This window comes from Leucoraja erinacea, chromosome 7 (genome assembly GCF_028641065.1).
Source record: "Leucoraja erinacea ecotype New England chromosome 7, Leri_hhj_1, whole genome shotgun sequence".
Classification (NCBI taxonomy): Eukaryota; Metazoa; Chordata; class Chondrichthyes; order Rajiformes; family Rajidae; genus Leucoraja; species Leucoraja erinaceus.
Window position 1 is genome coordinate 67,010,909 of NC_073383.1, and position 19,353 is coordinate 67,030,261.

The window sequence follows — 19,353 nt, forward strand, 5'->3', positions numbered from 1 at the left end:
ACTTTCAATATTTCCACTCCCACAGTTTTCTTTTATTCCCCTCTTGTGGATATGCTGGTTTGGATATACGCATACCGTGTTTGCAGTATCACAAAATACCACGGAATACGGTTCTGCAGAACATTGAAGGAAAGTGTATGTTTGTGGCAAGAGGAGTCTTGATAAATCCTCATCGAGTGATGTACAGACCAATACTAATTTATTTCCTCTCAGATCTTCCACATACCAAGTATTATGCGCCTAATAATTTTGCCCGACACTGAAAAATGCTTGAAAGATTTGCATATATTTCATTAATTTATTCTGTATCTCTCCATATCACCGTCTATACCTCTCGGTTCAATTTCCCCTGACTCAGTCTGAAACAGAAACATAGACAAATAGGGGCAGGAGTAGGCCATTCGGCCCTTCGAGCCAGCACCGCCATTCAATATAATCATGACTGATCATCTAAAATCAGTACCTGTTCCTGCTTTTTCCCTATATCCCTTAATTCCTATAGTCCGATCAGCTAAATCTAACTCTCTCTTGAAAACATCCAGTGAATTGGCCTCTACTGCCTTCTGTGGCAGAGAATTTCACAGATTCACAAGTCTCTGGGAGAAGTTTTTCCTCATTTCAGTCCTAAATGGCCTACCCCTTTATTCTTAAACTGTGACCCCTGGCTCTGGACCCCCCCCCCCCCCCCCCCCCAAAAAATCGGGACATTTTTGGCCTGCATTCAGCCTGTCCAATCCTTTAAGAATTTGATATGTATCTATAAGATCCCCTCTCAGTCTCCAACCGAAACGTCGCCTATTCTTTTTCTCCAGAGATGCTGTCTGACCCGCTGAGTCACTCCAGTTTTTTGTATCTATCTTCGGTTTAAACAAGCATCTGCAGTTCCTTCCTACACTGAAAAATGCAGATCACTTGTCTCCAGTTTTTTTTTTAATGTTATCAGAACAGGACGACTTCTCTCCATAAAGCAAATTTGAAACGTAACGCAGAGGAGGGATTGCGAGGGAAATAATCTTATATGTGAACATTTTAAGCATTTGCAACAATAATAATTGTATTTGAACTGGGACCGATGCAGATCTGCGGGTCATTTCACACAATGTGGGGAGGCGAACATGTAATTTACAGGGCAAGTTGCTGGTTGTGCATTCGACGTGTGAAACCGGTTTAGAGATGAGTAGTTTGCCTAGACATGTTCTGCCTCGGCATTCGCAAGGAGCATCTGTGGGAAATAAATGGTCCCAGTTTTGGAAGGGAATCTGTTGGAAGGCGCCCTCTTCTGTTGAAGATCGTTGCAGGAGTCTGGAAACATGAGACGTGTACAATGAGACCAGCCCGGCGCAAGCAGAATTATGAAGGGAGCTAAGTGCAATGAAAGCCGGGCGTCTGATATTAGTTTGGAATTCAGTGTAAAGAATGAAATTACAAGTACGATAAAAGAAAAAAATCGCGCAAGAAATAATGACACTTAAAAATGCACGGCAAATATATATTTTTAAATGAGTTCTTTGGGTTAGGAAGCGTGAGATCAAAGAGACTTGAATGCACATATTAAAACAGGAATGTGGATCCTGGAAGCAGCAGGGACTGGAAATACCCGCCACGAGGTCTGGGCGGGAGCATTCCTGGAAGAAGGAATTGCTGTTTCCACATATGGGTGTAGGGTTAATTGGCCCGTGTTCTGCGTGTGATCGGACGAGGTGCGGAGGAGTTGCAATTGAAGTTGCAAACAGAACGAAACGAAAAATTAGTCGAAGATAAACACAACAAATCGGGTATGTTTCATACCGGTCAGTTATTGGTTTGTTTAGGAAGGAACTGCAGATGCTGCTTTAAACTGAAGATAGACAGAAAAAGCCGGGTCAGCGGATCACACAATATCTCTGGAGAAAAGGTGACGTTTCGGGTCGAGACCCTTCTTCAGGCTGAGAGTCAGGGGAAAGGGTACCGAGAAATATTGACGGCGATATAGAGAGATATAGAACAAATGAATGAAGATATGCAAAAATGCAACGACGATAAAGGAAACAGGTCATCATTAGCTATGGGCTAGGTGAAAACGAGTTACAGAATGAAACTCACCAGGACGACATTGAAACAAGTACTTTAAGAAGGAACTGCAGATGCTGTAAAATCGAAGGTACACAAAAATGCTGGAGAAACTCAGCGGGTGCAGCAGCATCTATGGAGTGATATAAATAGGCAACGTTTCGGGCCGAAACTCTTCTTCAGACCCGAAACGTTGCCTATTTTCTTCGCTCCATAGATGCTGCTGCACTCGCTGAGTTTCTCCAGCATTTTTGTGTACCTTTTGAAACAAGTACAACGAGTCTGAAGAAGGGTCTGACCCTAAACGGCACCTATTCCTTTTCTCCAGAGATGCTGCCTGTCCCATGGAGTTACTCGAGCTTGTTGTGTCTATCTTCGGTTTAAAGCTGCACCTGCAGTTCTTTCCTGAAAAAACCCCAATAACTGATTGGTATGAAACATAAACTGTAAATGCCGGGAATATCCAGCAAGTCTGGCAGCATCTATGGAGAGTGGGATGATGGAGTTGAGGTTTTGAGTCAATGATCTTTCATGAGAATTGGGTATGGTAACTTAGAAGTAAAATGCCATTTACAGCAAAGGGGGAACAAAAGTCTCAAAGGGATCGAACCCACTGAATAATGAAAGGCCTAGATAGAATGGATATGGAGAGGAAAGAAGATGAGGAATTTCTTTAGTGAGGGAGTAGTGAATCTGGAATTCATTGCCACAGACGGCTGTGGAGGCCAAAGTCAATGGTGTCACAGTCTGCCCTCTCATTCTCATCCACTTCACCTCCCAGTACTTTTCCACCGGTCCCTCCTTCTCCTCACCTGCCTGCCTGCCACTCCCCCCTCATCAGCCCAACTCTCCTCACCTGTTGTACTCAGTTGCCTCTGATCACCAATTAACCCGGTATATAGACTCTCCTCACCGTTCACACAGTGCCAGATTGTTCTCAGCATTCATTCAAGACTCTCCAGCGATTTCCCGACTGACTACACGGATTCGAACCTGCTTGCCCCTGACCATTCCGTCCTGTCGTCTTCCCGGATATCACCTCAGCCTTCTGTCCCCGACCACGGCCTTCGTCCCGTACCTCCTGGTTTCTGTCTGCCTCTCTCCTGGGCTGTTTGGTGTATCCCTGCAATGGCTCCTCGACTTCCTGCCTGGCTTTGACTCTCCTTTCGTCTGTCCCTCGCTGGTTTGTTTGCATCGTGTGTTGGATCTCCTGGTTACCGGACCTTCCGCTACCCCGACTACGTCTCCTGCCTGCCCCTCTTCGGAACCCTCGCTCAATCCTGAGCATCTGTGTGAGTACGGTGTACCCATTCCTGTGTTACTACTCTGTGTTACAGTATCGTAATAAAGTTCATGACCAATTATACCTGCCTGATTCTGTGCTGTTATTGGGTCCAAGCTATACCCGTTACAAATGAATTTATTTAAGGCAGGGATTGCCAGATTCTTGATTAGTAAGAGTGTCGGGGGTTATGGGGGAGAAGACAGGAAAATGGGGTTGAGAAGGAAAGATAGATCAGCCATGATTGAATGGCAGAATAGACTTGATGGGCCGAATGGCCTAATTCTGCTCCTAGAAATGAAGTTTCCATTAGTGAGAATCTAGGACTAGCGGGCACAGCCTCGGAATAAAAATACACTTTTAGTATGGAGATAATGAGCAATTTCTTTCGCCATTGAATTGGGTATTTTTAAAGCGGAGATTGGCAGGTTCTTGATTAGTAAGGAGGTCAACAGTTATGGAAAGAAGGCAGGAGAACATAGTTGAGAAGGAAATATAGATCAGCCATATAGATCTACTCTGACTCAATGAGCCATTTGACCTAATTCTGCTCCTAAGACATGAACTTATGAAGAAGTCCTCCTTGGAAATAACCTTTTATATCTGTTGGAGAGAGTTGCACTTGAACTTTTATTGTCTGTCATCTGTTACTTAATGGACAAATAACTGAAATAAATTAATTTCAACTGGAAATTAGTGAGCTCCTATAGATGAATTTTGCTAGAGGCAACTGCATCTTCTTATCTCGCTGAGCCCGAACTAGCACGGAAATGTGCTAAGCACAATACACTAATTATTTTCTCAGAAGGGAGTATTTTACATTAGTTTTATTAAAATTCACCATCGCGAAGAGCAGTGATGTGCAATTATATTCTATTTACATGTAAAATATGTGGAATAGGCATTCAGTGTATGACCTTGACAAGAAAATTAACTACATTTACCCGAGAAAGGCGCTTTCAGCTTAATTAGATAAATTGACATGGCTGACTACAGTGATATGTTACATTTGATGGTAAAGTGTTTATCTTGTCACTGGATCAGGAATTTGCTCTTGGATAACCTCAATACTACCATTCCACAGTGGGAACTCAAACACTATGATATCGACACTGCTCCAACATCGCTGAGCTGTGGTTTGGAGAGCTCCAGCGCGGCCGGCGCTGAATAACATCGCGGAGTCCTGGGACACTTTGCCGAGGGCCGCCAGCATTGCATCTCCGCCCAGCGCGGCCCGCGGACTTTGGGAGCAGCGAACTCCGGTAGGAGGTGCCCGACTCGGATGTCCAAGCCGCTGAAGAGGTCCTCCAGTCCCGACGTCGGACTTCCATCACCCCGGCAAGCGGGCCTGAACATTGGGCCGCCCGAAGCGGCGAGAGCGGGGGGTTCGGGAGACCCCCCGACCACGGGAGGCCAACAGAGGAGGTCGACTGAATTTTTGGAGCCTTCCCTCAGAGTAGGAATTTGATCCCGCAATGTGGGATGTATGTGTTAAAAACAAACTATCGTGTCCTGTGCTCTATATTATTTATTTGTATGGCGACCACACATTTCACTGTACCAATTGGTACATGTGACAAATAAATGTATCTTGATTGATTAAACACATCTGCTGCATGACAAGCAGGAAGAAGGCCAATTTAGAGAACAAGAAAGTGGTTACATCTTCTGGTGGGGTAAACTGAAAAAGGAATGGTTTCTTCATCAAATGAGCTTACTGTAAGAATAAACGAGTTCATCAGCTCAGCAACCCACCCCGCAGAATTAGTTCACACCTTTTGTTCGCTCTAACGCAGAATCAATATGCTATGGTCACCAGTACATACAGTTGGCGAATTCCAATCAAATCCTTCTGTTGAATGCACGTGAAACACTGCCTCATCATAAATAACAATTTGTTTTGTTAGAAAGACAAACACAAGACATCATTGCAATAGCATCAGGCCAAACAAAACACCTGCTAGATTAGATCATTGTTCAAGTGCGGGGCTGCAAGGGCCTTTGCATTACGCACACCATAACAGTCATAAGTTAAGGAAGTTTAATTGTCATATGCACAGGATACAGAACAATTAGATTCTTACTTGTGGCTACTTTGCAGGCACATTAACGCAACAGCTCAACAAATAAATATACAGTAATGCAATAAATTACCAGTTATATTAGGTAATGAGGCCATACCAGTGCAAGCTGAAATACACGTTGCTGAGGTGGGGTTATGGCTAGCGTGGTGCAGTATGGTTCAAGATAATTGATGGGGAAAAAACTGTTCTTGATCATGGCTATTCTCAGGCTTTTGTACCTTCCTGCACTGGCCTTTCTGAAGTTAATGATAAGTTCCTTGCTTCTATTGACTCGAGCAAGAGGTTGTTGTTGCAGCAGCACACAGCTAGGTGTTTTGTCCCTCTCCTGTATGCTGACTCATCAGCGCCTATGATTCAGCTCTCAACAGTGGTATTGTTGGTGAATTTATAGATGACATTAGAGCTGTGCTTAGCCACACAGTCATCGGTGTAAAGAGAGTAGAACGGGGGACTAAGCACTCAGCACTGAGGTGCACCTTTGTTGATGGTCAATGAGGAGGAGATGTTGGTACCAATCTGCACTGATTGAGGTCTGCCCTTCCTGTTCACTCTCACCATGTTTACTTCATCTAATATCTTGCACTGCAATGAGGGATAGTGCTTCCTGTGGGATTATTTGTATTTCTTCATGGTGTGATTGTAATGATTGTAATGCTATTGGGAAATCAAAAGCCAAACGGTGCCTCAAACCCTGAACCCCCAGCCACCGACCGATTCCAGATCTTCTCCAGAGATGCTGCCTGACCTGCTGAGTTTTTTTTTGTATCATCGATTTCATACCCTCTTTCGCCAGTGTTTTATACAATACCATGTACATTCTCACTCTTCTATATGAACCAGAGCTGAGATTTCAACCCCTTATTCCTCTGACCAATGCAACCCCATTTCACAGCTGTAATCACATTTCTGTCCCAGCTCTTGAGTTAGTTGTCTGCAGACGTGACAAATCCACATCCTCTTGGCCAGCCTCCTCTGTCCTCAATCCCCTTCCTCAATCATCCTCACACCGCTGACTTACATTGCCTCCCAATCCAGTAATACCTCAAATCTACAATGTTCATCCCTGTGTTTAAAACCTTCATGCTGAAGCTTCTTTATACCTCACTGCTCACCATCTATTTGATGAGATGCAGCCTCACAGCCTTCTGAGTTCCTTGCTCCTCCAGGTCTGGGCTCTGAGGCAATCTTTCATCTTTCACCAGTAATTGGTAGTCGTGCCTTCAGGAGTTTCAGGCTTTCCTTCATAATCGTCCCAATCAATCTCCCGATCCTCCTTCAAGATGCTCCTTAAAATCAACCACTGCAAGGTTTTGCTTTCTAATATAACATTATGGGCCTCACTGTCGAATTATGCTGGATAATATCCTGTAAAGTGCTTTGGGCATTTTACTGCATTAAAGGCACTCCACACATATACCTTAATGTTATTCATTCTCTCAGACAAAGGCAAAGCATGATTTCCTGATTTTAAAATTACCGAGAAGAAATCAGATAACTCGATCCAATGAGTCGGACATTCCGAGCGAAGGGGAGAATTGCTTTATCCACAGGTTAATGAACCTTTGGAATTCTCTGCTCTAGAGTCCTGAGGAGATTATCACTGTCTATCCAAGACAGAGATCAGTTTGATATTAATGGAGTCAAGGGATATGGGGTTAGTGCAGGGAATATCACTAGGATAAATCTCAGCCATGATGGGATTGAATGATGGAGAAAGTATTAGGAGCTGAATGGTCTACTCCTGCGTCAGTTTCTTCTTAAGTCAGTGCAAATGATCTGACTGTCATCCAACACAATGTATTGGTTGTACCTATACCTCCTCCTTCAACTCCATCCAGGAACCCCAACAGCCATTTCAGGTGAGGCAGAGGTTCACTTGCACCTCCTCCAACCTCATCTATTGTATCCTCTTTTCTAAGTGTGGTCTCCTTTACATCGGATACTCAGACTGGGCGATTGTTTTGTTGAACACCCTCGCTCAGTTCGCCTTGGCCTGCAGGATCTGCCGGTTGTTAAAAGCTCTAACTTGCCCTCCCATTCCAATACTGACCTTTCTGTCCTGGGCTTCCTCCACTGTCAGAGTGAGGCCAAATGAAAAATGGAGGAACATCCATTTTGCTTGGGCAGCTTACAACCCAACAATTAGATTTCTCTAACTCAAGTAAACCGTGCTTTCCCTCTCTTTCCATCCCACCCCTGCCATAGTAATCCTACTAGTTTCACTGTCCTCCTGATTAATTTTAATATTTGTATGTCTCGTTGTCAACTTTCCTTCAGCCAAAGGATGTTGTTAAGTTGGAAAGAATGCAGAGAAGATTTACGAGGATTCTGCAAGGCATTGAAGGCCAAAGCTATAGGGAGAGGCTGGGCAGGTTAGGGCTTTATTTCTTGGACTGCAGGTGTCTGAGGAGTGATGTTATAAAGATGTATAAGATCGTGAAGAGAATTGATAGGGTGAATGCAATTAGTTTTTTTACCTAGAGTAGGGGAATCATGAAGTAATGGACATAGGTTTAAGATAAGAGGGGAAAGATTTAATCGGAACCTGAGGGATAACCTTTTCTCACAGAGGGAGGTGAGTATATGGAACAAGCTGCCAGAGGAGGCAGTTGAGTACTATAACCACATTTAAAAGACATTTGGACATGTCCATGAACAGGAAGGGTTTAGAGGGATATGGGTAAATACAGGCAGGTATGACTAGTGTAGATGTGGCATCCTGCTCAGCATGAGTAGGTGGGGCAGAAACGGCCTGTCATTGTTCTGTATGAATCTATAAGTATATGACTTTATTTATACATGTTCGGAATGACTTTCCATTAGACCAGTTCTCAGTAAAACGTAATTCTACATGTGCAATATTCTTTGCAGTTCATATGTAAACATGAAAAAAAAGGAATTAAACATATTTTTCCATATTATTAATCATGTTTATTCCTTCAAAGTTTACATATTTTTTGCAGGTAATGTCAATTATTGATAACAATTAAGAATAACACAGACATGGGCGGTACAGTGGCGCATCTGGTAGAGCTGCTGCCTTACAGCGCCAGAGACCTGAGTTCAATCTTGACCATGGGTGCTGCCTGTGTGATCTCTGCACATTCTCCCTGTGACCTCATGAGTTTCTTTTGTGTGCTCTTACATCCCAAAGACTGTGGATTTGGAGGTTAATTGATCTCTAAAATTGCACCTAATGTGTACGTAGTGGATGAGAAAGTAGGATAACACAGACCTAGTGTGAATGGGTCGATGTGGACTCAGTGGGTCGATAGTCTTGTTTACATGCTGCGTCTCTGAACTCTTAATTAGTCATAGAATGGCGCCACCAGGGGCGCCGAACAATTGGCAGCCCCGCCAACAGTCTGTCTATTCTTTTGTCTTTTTAAAATGTTAGTACATTTTAAAAATCTGTGTAAATGTTCTGCGGTTTTGTTTTATGTGGGGGAGAGCGGGAGGGGATCAGTTTCTTTCCCTGCCGGAGATGCAATTGTTTTCCGGGTCGCATCTCCGGTCACTCTGCGGCCTCACATCGTTGAGCTAGAGGCCTTCACAGACTGACCTTGAGCCCCACAGCGGGGCGTCGACTTACATTGGAGTCGATCCCTTGCCTGGGATCACTCCAAACACGGCCTGCGGACTTTACCATCGCGCTCGCAGTCTCAGGAGAGGCTAGTCGGGAGCTCCAACGACGCGGAGGCTCGACCAGCCCCGGCACCGTGGACCTGACAACCCCCTGATGCAGGAGCTGATCGCCCTGATGTGGAGGGCCCAAAAGCAACCTTCACCCTCTGCTTCGTTATAAGAAGGTGGCCGATTAGGAAAAGGAGAGATGCAACGAGACCTGGGTGTCATGGTACACCAGTCATTGAAAATAGGCATGCAGGTGCAGCAGGCATTGAAGAAAGCGAATGGTATGTTAGCATTCATAGCAAAAGGATTTGAGTATAAGAGCAGGGAGGTTCTACTGCAGTTGTACATGGTCTTGGTGAGACCACACCTGGAGTATTGCGTACAGTTTTGGTCTCCTAATCTGAGGAAAGACATTCTTGCTATAGAGGGAGTACAGAGAAGGTTCACCAGACTGATTCCTGGCATGGCAGGACTTTCATATGAAGAAAGACTGGATAGACTCGGCTTGTACACGCTAGAATTTAGAAGATTGAGGGGGGATCTTATAGAAACGTACAAAATTCTTAAGAGGTTGGACAGGCTAGATGCAGGAAGATTATTCCCGATGTTGGAGAAGTCCAGAACAAGGGGTCACAGTTTAAGGATAAGAGGGGAGTCTTTTAGGACCGAGATGAGAAAATTATTTTTTATACAGAGAGTGGTGAATCTGTGGAATTCTCTGCCACAGAAAGTAGTTGAGGCCAGTTCATTGACTATATTTAAGAGGGAGCTAGATGTGGCCCTTGTGGCTAAAGGGATCAGGGGGTATGGAGAGAAGGCAGGTATGGGATACTGAGTTGGATGATCAGCCATGACCATATTGAATGGCAGTGCAGGCTCGAAGGGCCAAATGGCCTACTGCACCTATTTTCTATGTTTCTATGTTTCTAAGCCAATTTTCTATTCATTAGTTATCTCTCCTTGGATCCCATGCGATCTAACCTTCCAGAGCAGCTGACCATGCCAAACCTTGTTGAATGCTTTGTCGAACTTTTAATTCATCACACATTTAATGTCCTACAAACCGACAAACGCACTGTGGTAGCGTTGCTTCCTTACAGCACCAGACACCTGGGTTTAATCCTTACTAAGGTGCTATCTGTTTGGAGTTTACAGAAACTCCCTGTGACAGTGTGGATTTTCTCCGGTTGCTCCGATTTCCTCCCACCTTCCAAAGACGTGCAGGTTTGTGAGTTGGCCTCTGTAAATGGTGCCTAGAATGTTAGGATAGAACTCGTGCATGGGTGATTGCTGGTCAGCATGGACTTGGTGGGCAGAATGGCCTGTTTCCATGCTGTATCTCTAAACTTAATCTAATGTGTATGACAATAAATATACCTGTCATTTGGAGCCAATCGGCAGCATCTCCAGCAATGTAAAAATTACAGATCAAAATACTTTATGAAATTAATGTTTGGATAATTCTCTTGATAATGCAATTAGCGTTTACATCTTTTTTTTCTGTTCTTTTCATAGACAGGATAAAGATGCACAGGCAATCCATTAGCCACGCTTAAATGTCCACAAAATGTCAGGCTTACTAGGCGTTTTCAGTGAGTCATTCACGGATCATGAATATAGCTTGCACTGCCAGCATTTATTATCCATTCCTAATTTACCCTAGAACATTTAAGAGTCTTTATACTTTTAGACTTTAGACTTTAGAGATACAGCATGGAGACGGGTCCTGTGGCCCACCGAGACTTTGGAGATACAGCGCGGAAACAGTCCCTTCAGCCCACCGAGTCCACGCCGACCAATGACTCCTCCTCTTCCTTTCTTCTTCCAATTTTACCTAAGCCAATCAACCTACAAACCCAGTATGTCTTTGGGAGGAAACCACCCGGAGAAAACCCACGCGGTCACAGAGACAACGTACAAACTCTGGACAGACAGCACCCGTGGTCAGGATCAAGCCTGGATCTCTGGCGCTGTAAGGCATCTACTCTACTACTGCGCCATCCATTGTGTCGTGAATATTGGTGGCCAGGCAGTCACATACAGACCAGCATAGTAACAAAGTCAGGTTTCCTATTCTGAAGGATATTAATTAATTGAAAGGACACAAAGTGCTTCAATAACACAGCAGATCTAGCAATATATCTGGAGAACATGGATAGGGTCGGGACTTCTTCAGAATGATTATAGGGGTGGGGTGGGGGGGCATGCGGGGCTGAAGAAAGCTGGATGAGAACAGAGGGAGGACAAAGTATGGCATGTAATCGGTGGGGTTTGATAGGCAGATCACAGCACAGACGCATAGCGGTAGAGCTACTGCCTTATAGCGCCAGAGACACAGGTTCGATCCTGGCTATGAATTCTCGTCTGTATGGAGTTTGTACATTCTCCCCATGACCTGCGTGGGTTTTCTCAGAGATCTTCAGTTTCCTCCCACACTCCAAAGATGTACAGGTTTGTAGGTTAATTGGCTTGGTATAAATGTAAAAAAATTGGCCTTAGTGTGTGTAGGGTGGTGTTAATGTGCGTGGATGAATGCCGGACCTGGTGGGCCGAAGGGCTTGTTTCAGCGCTGTTTCTCTAAACTTAACTGAAAAGATGATGGAAACAAAGGATTTGAGCAGAAAGTGTGAGACAGACAGGTTGAAGAGTTGAGAATTGTGAAGCCAGAGGAAGGAATGTAGGAGGAAGGGGTGGGAGAGCAGAGAAAGAGGTGCAAGTCCAGGTGGTGCACATGGGAGGTGGGGGGGGCAGAAGAAAGGGAAAGGTGTAAGGTAGAAAGGAGAGGGGAGGACAAGGTTGTTAGAGGTTACCTAAAATTGGAGAATTCAATGTTCATACTGTTGGGTATTTCAGGACAGGGAAGCAGAAACCTGCCATATCAGTGCTCGACAGTGCACTGGTCATAATGCAACCGCTGCCAGCTTTCCCTTTGTATGAGGAATCCTTACGGTCCACACGATAAATGGAGAAACCCTTGAGAGTGCGTAGCGTCAGGTGAGCTGTGTTGGAAGGAAATGCAGATAGACACAAAAATCTGCAGTAACTCAGCGGGACAGGCAGCATCTCTGGAGAGATGGAATGGGTGATGTTTCGGGTCGGGACCCTTCTGCAGGTTAGAGATAAGAGAAACAAGAGATATAGACGATGATGTCGAGAGATAAAGAACAATGAATGAAAGATATGCAAAAAAATAACGATGACAAAGGAAACAGGTCATTGTTAGCTGAAAACGAGAAGCTTGTGTGAAAAAAAATGAAAAAATGAAATGATTCAATTAATTGTCATTGTCAGTGTACAGTACAGAGACAACGAAATGCATTTTTAGCATCTCCCTTGAAAGGGAGACACAGGGCGTCGCGGTGTGCCCGCGCCTGCCGCCGTAATTACATTCCATTACACACAGGCAAAGGTGGGTGAAGTGTCTTGCCCAAGGACACAACGACAGTATGCACTCCAAGCGGGATTTGAACCGGCTACCTTCCGGTCGCCAGCCGAACTCTTAGCCCATTGTGCTATCTGTCGTCCTTGGGTGGGGGAGGGGTAGAGAGAGAAGGAATGCCGGGGCTCCCTGAAGCTAGGGAAATCAATGTTCATACCACTGGGCTGTAAGCTGCCCTAGCGAAATATGACCATGGGCAAGCCACCTTTTAGTGAAACAAAGAACACAGATATCCCTGACCGCCATTTGAAACGGCAGCCTTGCTGGGAGCTCTTCAAGCCTCTGCTCGAGCGATTGAATGTTAGAGTGAAGTATGGTGGGGAGGGGGAGCCAGGGTCACAGTAATTTCATCCGTAAGTGGAGCCATCCCCCACTCCACCTGCAATTACTGAGCTTCTGTGTTTTGTTAGGATTCTCAGCTGTGTCGGCAGCTTCAGGTCTAAAAAAGATCAGGATTTAAGAGAACTCCTTTGATTCAGCAATGATTGACACCAGGTTTTAAGTGCTGGGTCTAATGACTTGATCAGCCCCTGGAATGGATAGATAATAAGGAGAAAACAATCATAGGAGGCTGCATTAAAAAGAGCTTCACATGTGAACCAAAGATCTTATAGCAGAGCTCTGCTATAGGATCTTTGATGTGAACTGTCGCCGTGCTGCTGTCATCCGGACAACTTTGGTTTTTGCACCTTATCAGGCTCGTTCCCCTTGTTCTCTCCGCCCATTGATCTCTTTGTGGCCACAAACTTGTTTTTTTTGTGTGTAGGAAGGAACTGCAGATGGTGGTTTAAACTGAAGATAGACACAAAAAGCTGGAGTAACTCAGCGGGACAGGCAGCATCACTGGAGGAAAGGAATGGGTGACGTTTTGGGTCGAGACCCTTCTTCAGACTCGGAGGAAAGGGAACGGAAAGATATAGATGGTGATATAGAAAAAATGAATGAAATTTAAAGGAAAATCCTTGAACCAAAATGAGAGCTCGGTCTTTCTCTGTCCACAAATTTGCTTATTCTGCAATCTTAATATTACAGGCAATTTGTGATTTTTAATCTTGTCAGCATTACTTTTGATTGCTAGTGTTGCAACTTAACCACCAGATGACGGCTTCCAAAGATCTTCTGTTGTAACTGTATTAGGTGACTTGAGGAACCACGGCCTCTAACTATCGCCCACCCCACAGATATGCTACTTCTTTCTATATGCTTTTCCTCATTCCTGCAACTGATTTAGAATAATTGTGTTGCTATGATGAGCGCTGGCGACATAATTGGGAAATCTAACGTAAAAGAGTGACTGAATAATAGCAGAAGGGAGATGAATGAACCTGCTGCTGCTGCAATGACACCTCCTGTAGCATCCTGGGTTAATGGAACAGCTGATGTTAATTCAGCTCCCACATTGCGAGACCTGTCAACCAGGACATCATTAGTCAGTGTCAGTTGCTTAACTCTTTAAAAATATTAGTGTCTGTTGATTAACTCTTTAAAATTAAAAGCGTGGTAGAAATCAGGGGACACAATACTGAAGCAAGTCATAATTATTTGCAAATTTGGCTTCCAGTAACAGCCTGCGGTTAATCGATATTCCATCACATGGAAATAAATAAACAATCTTAGACATAAGTACCCCAACACACTAGTGTTAAACAAGTTATAATATATTTTAGTTTAGAGATACAACGCAGAAACAGGCCCTTCGGCCCACTGAGTCCGTGGCGACCTTTACATCTTTGGAGTGTGGGAGGAAAGCGGTGCTGAACTACTATCTACCTCTTTGGTGACCCTCGGACTATCCTTGATCAGACTTTATGTTTAAGAAGGAACTGCAGATGCTGGAAAATCGAAGGTAGACAAAAATGCTGGAGAAACTCAGCGGGTGCAGCAGCATCTATGGAGCGAAGGAAATCGGAAACGTTTCAGGCCGAAACCCTTCTTCAGGCTGATGTGAGGGTGGGGTGTGGGGGGGAGGGGCGGGAAGAAGAAAGGAAGAGGAGGAGCCATAGGGTTGAGCGAGAGCTGAGGAGGGGAGGAGACAGTAAGGACTACCTGAAATTGGAGAAGTCAATGTTTATGCCGCTGGGGTACAAACTGCCCAAGCGAAATATGAGGTGCTGCTCCTCCAATTTCCAGTGGTCCTCACTCTGGCCGTGAGGCCCAGGACAGAAAGGTCGGATTCGGAATGGGAGGGGAAGCACTGAGCCACCGGGAGATCAGGTTGGTTATTGCGAACTGGCGATCGCTTCGCCGAACACCTCCGCTCGGTTCGTAATAACCAACCTGATCTCCCGGTGGCTCAGCACTTCAACTCCCCCTCCCATTCCGAATCCGACCTTTCTGTCTTGGGCCTCCTCCATGGCCAGAGTGAGGCCCACCGTAGGTTGGAGGAGCAGCACCTCATATTGGGCAGTTTGTACCCCAGCAGCATGAACATTGACTTCTCTAATTTCACGTAGTCCTTACAGTCTCCTCCCTTTCTCAGCTTTCCCTCAGCCCTCTGGCTCCTCCTCTTCCTTTCTTCTACCTGCCCCCCTCCCCCCACCCTCACATCAGTCTGAAGAAGGGTTTCGACCCGAAACGTTGCCTATTTCCTTTGCTCCATAGATGCTGCTGCATCCGCTGAGTTTCTCCAGCATTCTTGTCTACCTGGTTCAGACTTTGCTGGCTTTACCTTGCACTAAACGTTATTCCTTTATCATGCATCTATACACTGTAAATGGCCCAATTGTGATCATGTATTGTCTTTCTGCTGACTGGTTAGCACGCAACAAAAGCTTTTCACTGTACCTCGGTCCACGTGATAATACACTAAACTGAACCGCTGAGAAAATGGGGAGAAGGTACAAACTCCATGTCACAATCACAATCACAATAATATTTTATTAGCCAAGTATGTTTTGCTACATACGAGAAATTTCATTTGCAAAGTAATGGAACACACAAATGGAACACACAAATCACATTTTAACATAAACATCCATCACATCCATCCATCCTCCACATTTCTCATTCTTGACTCCCATAGCCGGTGGTGGGCCCTCCGCGTTGAGACGATCAGCTCCTGCATTGGGCGGATGTCAGCTCCCCCACGCCGGATGATCTAACCCCAGGTCGTGGTTGGTCGAACCTTACGCGACATTGGAGCTCCCAACATCCATGGCCTCTCCCGAGACTGCGAGCTCCCAATGTAAAGTTCGCAGGCCGCGATTGGAGCGATCCCAGGCAAGGGATCGACACCGATGTAAGTCCATGCCCCACGGTCAGTCCGAGGAGACCTCCAGCTCCATCGATGGTAGGCCGCAGAGCGACCACAGAATGCGATCTGAAAATTAATCGCATCTTTGGGGCAAGGTAAGAAACTGAAAAAAAAAATGTTATCCTCCTCCCACATAAAACAAACTGGAGAACATTTACACAAACTTTCAACACACACTAAAAATTTAAAAAAATGACAAAAAAAAACCAAACAGACTGTTGGCGGGGCTGCCAATTGTGTGGCATCCCTGGTGGTATAGACAGCATCCCCAGTCAGGATTGAACCCGGGACTCTGGCGCTGCAAGGCAGCAACTCTACTGCTGCACCACTGTGCCACATACATATAATGAGAACACTCTTATCCCCATCATATTGGATCCCCTTTATAGTTTCACTATTAATAAAATGTGTTGCGCAGTGATAATCATATTTAGGAAAAGCTGATCAGTACTTTCGCAGCATTATACAACAGATAAATCGAAGCCGCAACATTTATTTATATCCAATATTTCAACTAATATACCTGTAATGTGGACACAGAAATAAAGAAACAGAATTTTGTTCAAGGATTTGCTTTGGAAATCATGTTTGCTACTGTCACATCATGTGTTTAATATATTTGTAACACTACAAGGGAGTTTAAATCATTTATGTTTGTCTCTCTATATCTGAAACTGGATTCATCAGCAAGGATATATGTTCATCTATCACATGTTAGAAAGGGGTCAATCATGCTACAGAGACCCTGGCAATTCATGCCAAATGAAATGCGTTATCTCACAGTTGGCAAAGTACTCGGAACATCATTAGGAACGGAAGGATAAAGAAATTTGAATATCTAGTAAATTCATGGGACCTTGAGTTCATCACTCCTGTAGAACCATTATGTCATGGATGATTTGCACTTTACCTCATTTACCCACCCAGGCTCCATTACCTCAGAACAATTATTCAAACTCATTGGATTCAACATCTGCAATCTTTTTGAAAATGCCTTTCAGATTTCTGCAGTGTGTGCGCAAATCGTTTTTCTGATTTCTCCACCCAATCACAGATAATTTCCCTCTCTCTCCATCCCTCCCCCACCCAAGTCACACCAGCTTTTAGCTCTCACCTAGCAAACAGCTAACAATGGCCTGTTTCCTGTATCATTGTTACTTTTTTGCATATCCATCATTCATTTGTTCTATATCTTTCTACATCATCGTCTCTATCTCTCATTTCCCTTTCCCATGACTTTCAACCAGAAAGGTCACCCATTCCTTCTCTCCAGAGATGCTGCCTGTCCCACTGAGTTACCACGGCATCTTATTCTGTCCTCCCCTCTTCTGGCCACAATATAAATCATGTTTATTTTATCACTTTTCTGCTTCGGATGAAAGGTCATTGACCTGAAATGTTCACCTTGTATCTCTCTACACAGATACTATCTGGGCTGTTGAGTAACCATATAACAATTACAGCACGGAAACAGGCCATCTCGACCCTTCTAGTCCGTGCCGAAAGTAGCTCTAGTGTTTGCTGCTTCCGTTTTCATTTCTGATTTTCACTTTTCGATTACAATCCTACGTGGCTGTAATAGAAAGATTCACAGAATCGTAGAAACACACGACACGGCAACACGTCCTCTCAGCTTGGCCCGTCCATGCAGACCATGAAGCCTCTCTATGTTAATTCCATTTGCTTGAATTAGCCCCATATTCCTTCGCACATTTCCTATCCGTGAGGAGCGATAGGAGGGTGGTATTGCCTCCAGCGCCTTCAAGGTCGGCTGCAGGAGACGGCCCAGGAACACAAAGATGGACGGGCGAGGAGAGGAACGTTGGTTCCAGTCCGCCTAAACCCGCATGATCTCCCAGTTGTTAAACACTTTAACACCCCCTCCCTTTCCCATACTGACCTTACTGGCCTGGGCCTCCTCCTCTGTCAGAGTGAGGCCCAACGCAAATTGGAGGAACAGCACCCCATATTTCACTTGCACCCCATATATCCCAGCAACACTGCGACCCAACAGTATGAATAGCGACTTCTCTAACTTCAAGTAACCCTTGCTTTCCCTCTGTCCCCATCCCTCTCCTATCCTAGTTCTCTGACCAGTCTGACTGTCTTCCTAATTAAATTTTATCTTAATATGATTTTAGTATGATTTAGTATGTGTCTATCTTCAGTGTAAACCAGCTTCCGCAGTTCCTTCCTACACAAGAATCTATCAATCTCTACCTTCAAAATATCCATTGACTTGGCCTCCACAGCCATCTGTGGCAATGAATTGCCACCTCAGTTATGTGACGACAATCATGTTACTCAATAGAAGGCGGTGCAACAAAAATGAAAATAATGGCCTTGGTGTCATGATTTGGCAACATTATTAAAACATTGTTAAAATTACCCAAGTGGGAAGTTTAAAAAGTTGCTGGGATATTCTTACTGCTCTTTCAGCATTAAATTCCATTATAAAATATAGAACAGTTTGGCTGTCAGATTTGGTTCTATAAATCTATAAATCACCCATTATTTGAAAACTGGTTACCTTAACTTTCATTCACAATGTGGGCTTAACACAAACAGTTTATTCAATCTCCATGAGATATTTGCATGAAATCAGGTGAAGGATATAATGCATGTTTCATTGATGTATGCTGGAAACATGCAGGATAGGCTAGTTGCCATATTAATCTTGTGACAGTGCTGATTTTATGCCAAGTGGACTGAGATTATCTCGCTATCTGTAAGGGCAAAGGTAGAAGTTTAGTATTATGTTGGAGAGTTGGGTTGAGATGTGTGTATTGTTTAACCATCCATTGTTTCTAACTCAGAAGATAGCTGGGGGTTGTGATTGAACTGTACCTGTGGAGGATTAGGTATGTAGATAACATTATCTTTTATAAGGCAAAGGAATAGGTGATGTTTCGGGTCGAGACCCTTCTTCTCGACCTGAAACGTCACCCATTTCTTCGCTCCAGAGATGCTGCCTCACCCACTGAGTTTCTCCAGCATTTTTTATCCACCTTTGATTTTTCCAGCATCCGCAGTTCCTTCTTAAACATTATCTTTTCTAATGTTCCTCCCAGAATGATCCACAATTCCATCATGACTCCCTCCATTATGAAGAACCCACTCTTCTGCAAGGATGATAGGGGGATGCAGCTACTGCACTTAACACTTACCAGTCTTTCAATCCAAGCATTGAATATGCACATATGCACAACAAAGATCCCTGTTTCTGAGTGCACAAATATTATGTCTGAACCTGTCCTTTAGACATTGTTTGATCGGTGAGAGGTGTTGGTATTAAGCACATCTTAGTCCTCTTCTCTCACACTTCAACCACTACTTCAATTACCTCCGATTTAGAAACTATGCATCATATAACCCAGCATCCCACCTCAACCCAACCTCCTACCACAGCTCGACCCACTTGTGCCTTTGCCCTTTCAATGCTTCTCTGTCACCACATGTACCAAGGTGCAGTGTAATTCGTATTCTGCATACTGTTCAGTAAAATTATTGCCACATTAAGTCCAATCCCTGATTAAGTACAGAATAGAAACAGCCAACTGAATCCATATATGCATGACTCTCCAGACTTGGGCTGCATTTTCAAAGTCACCAG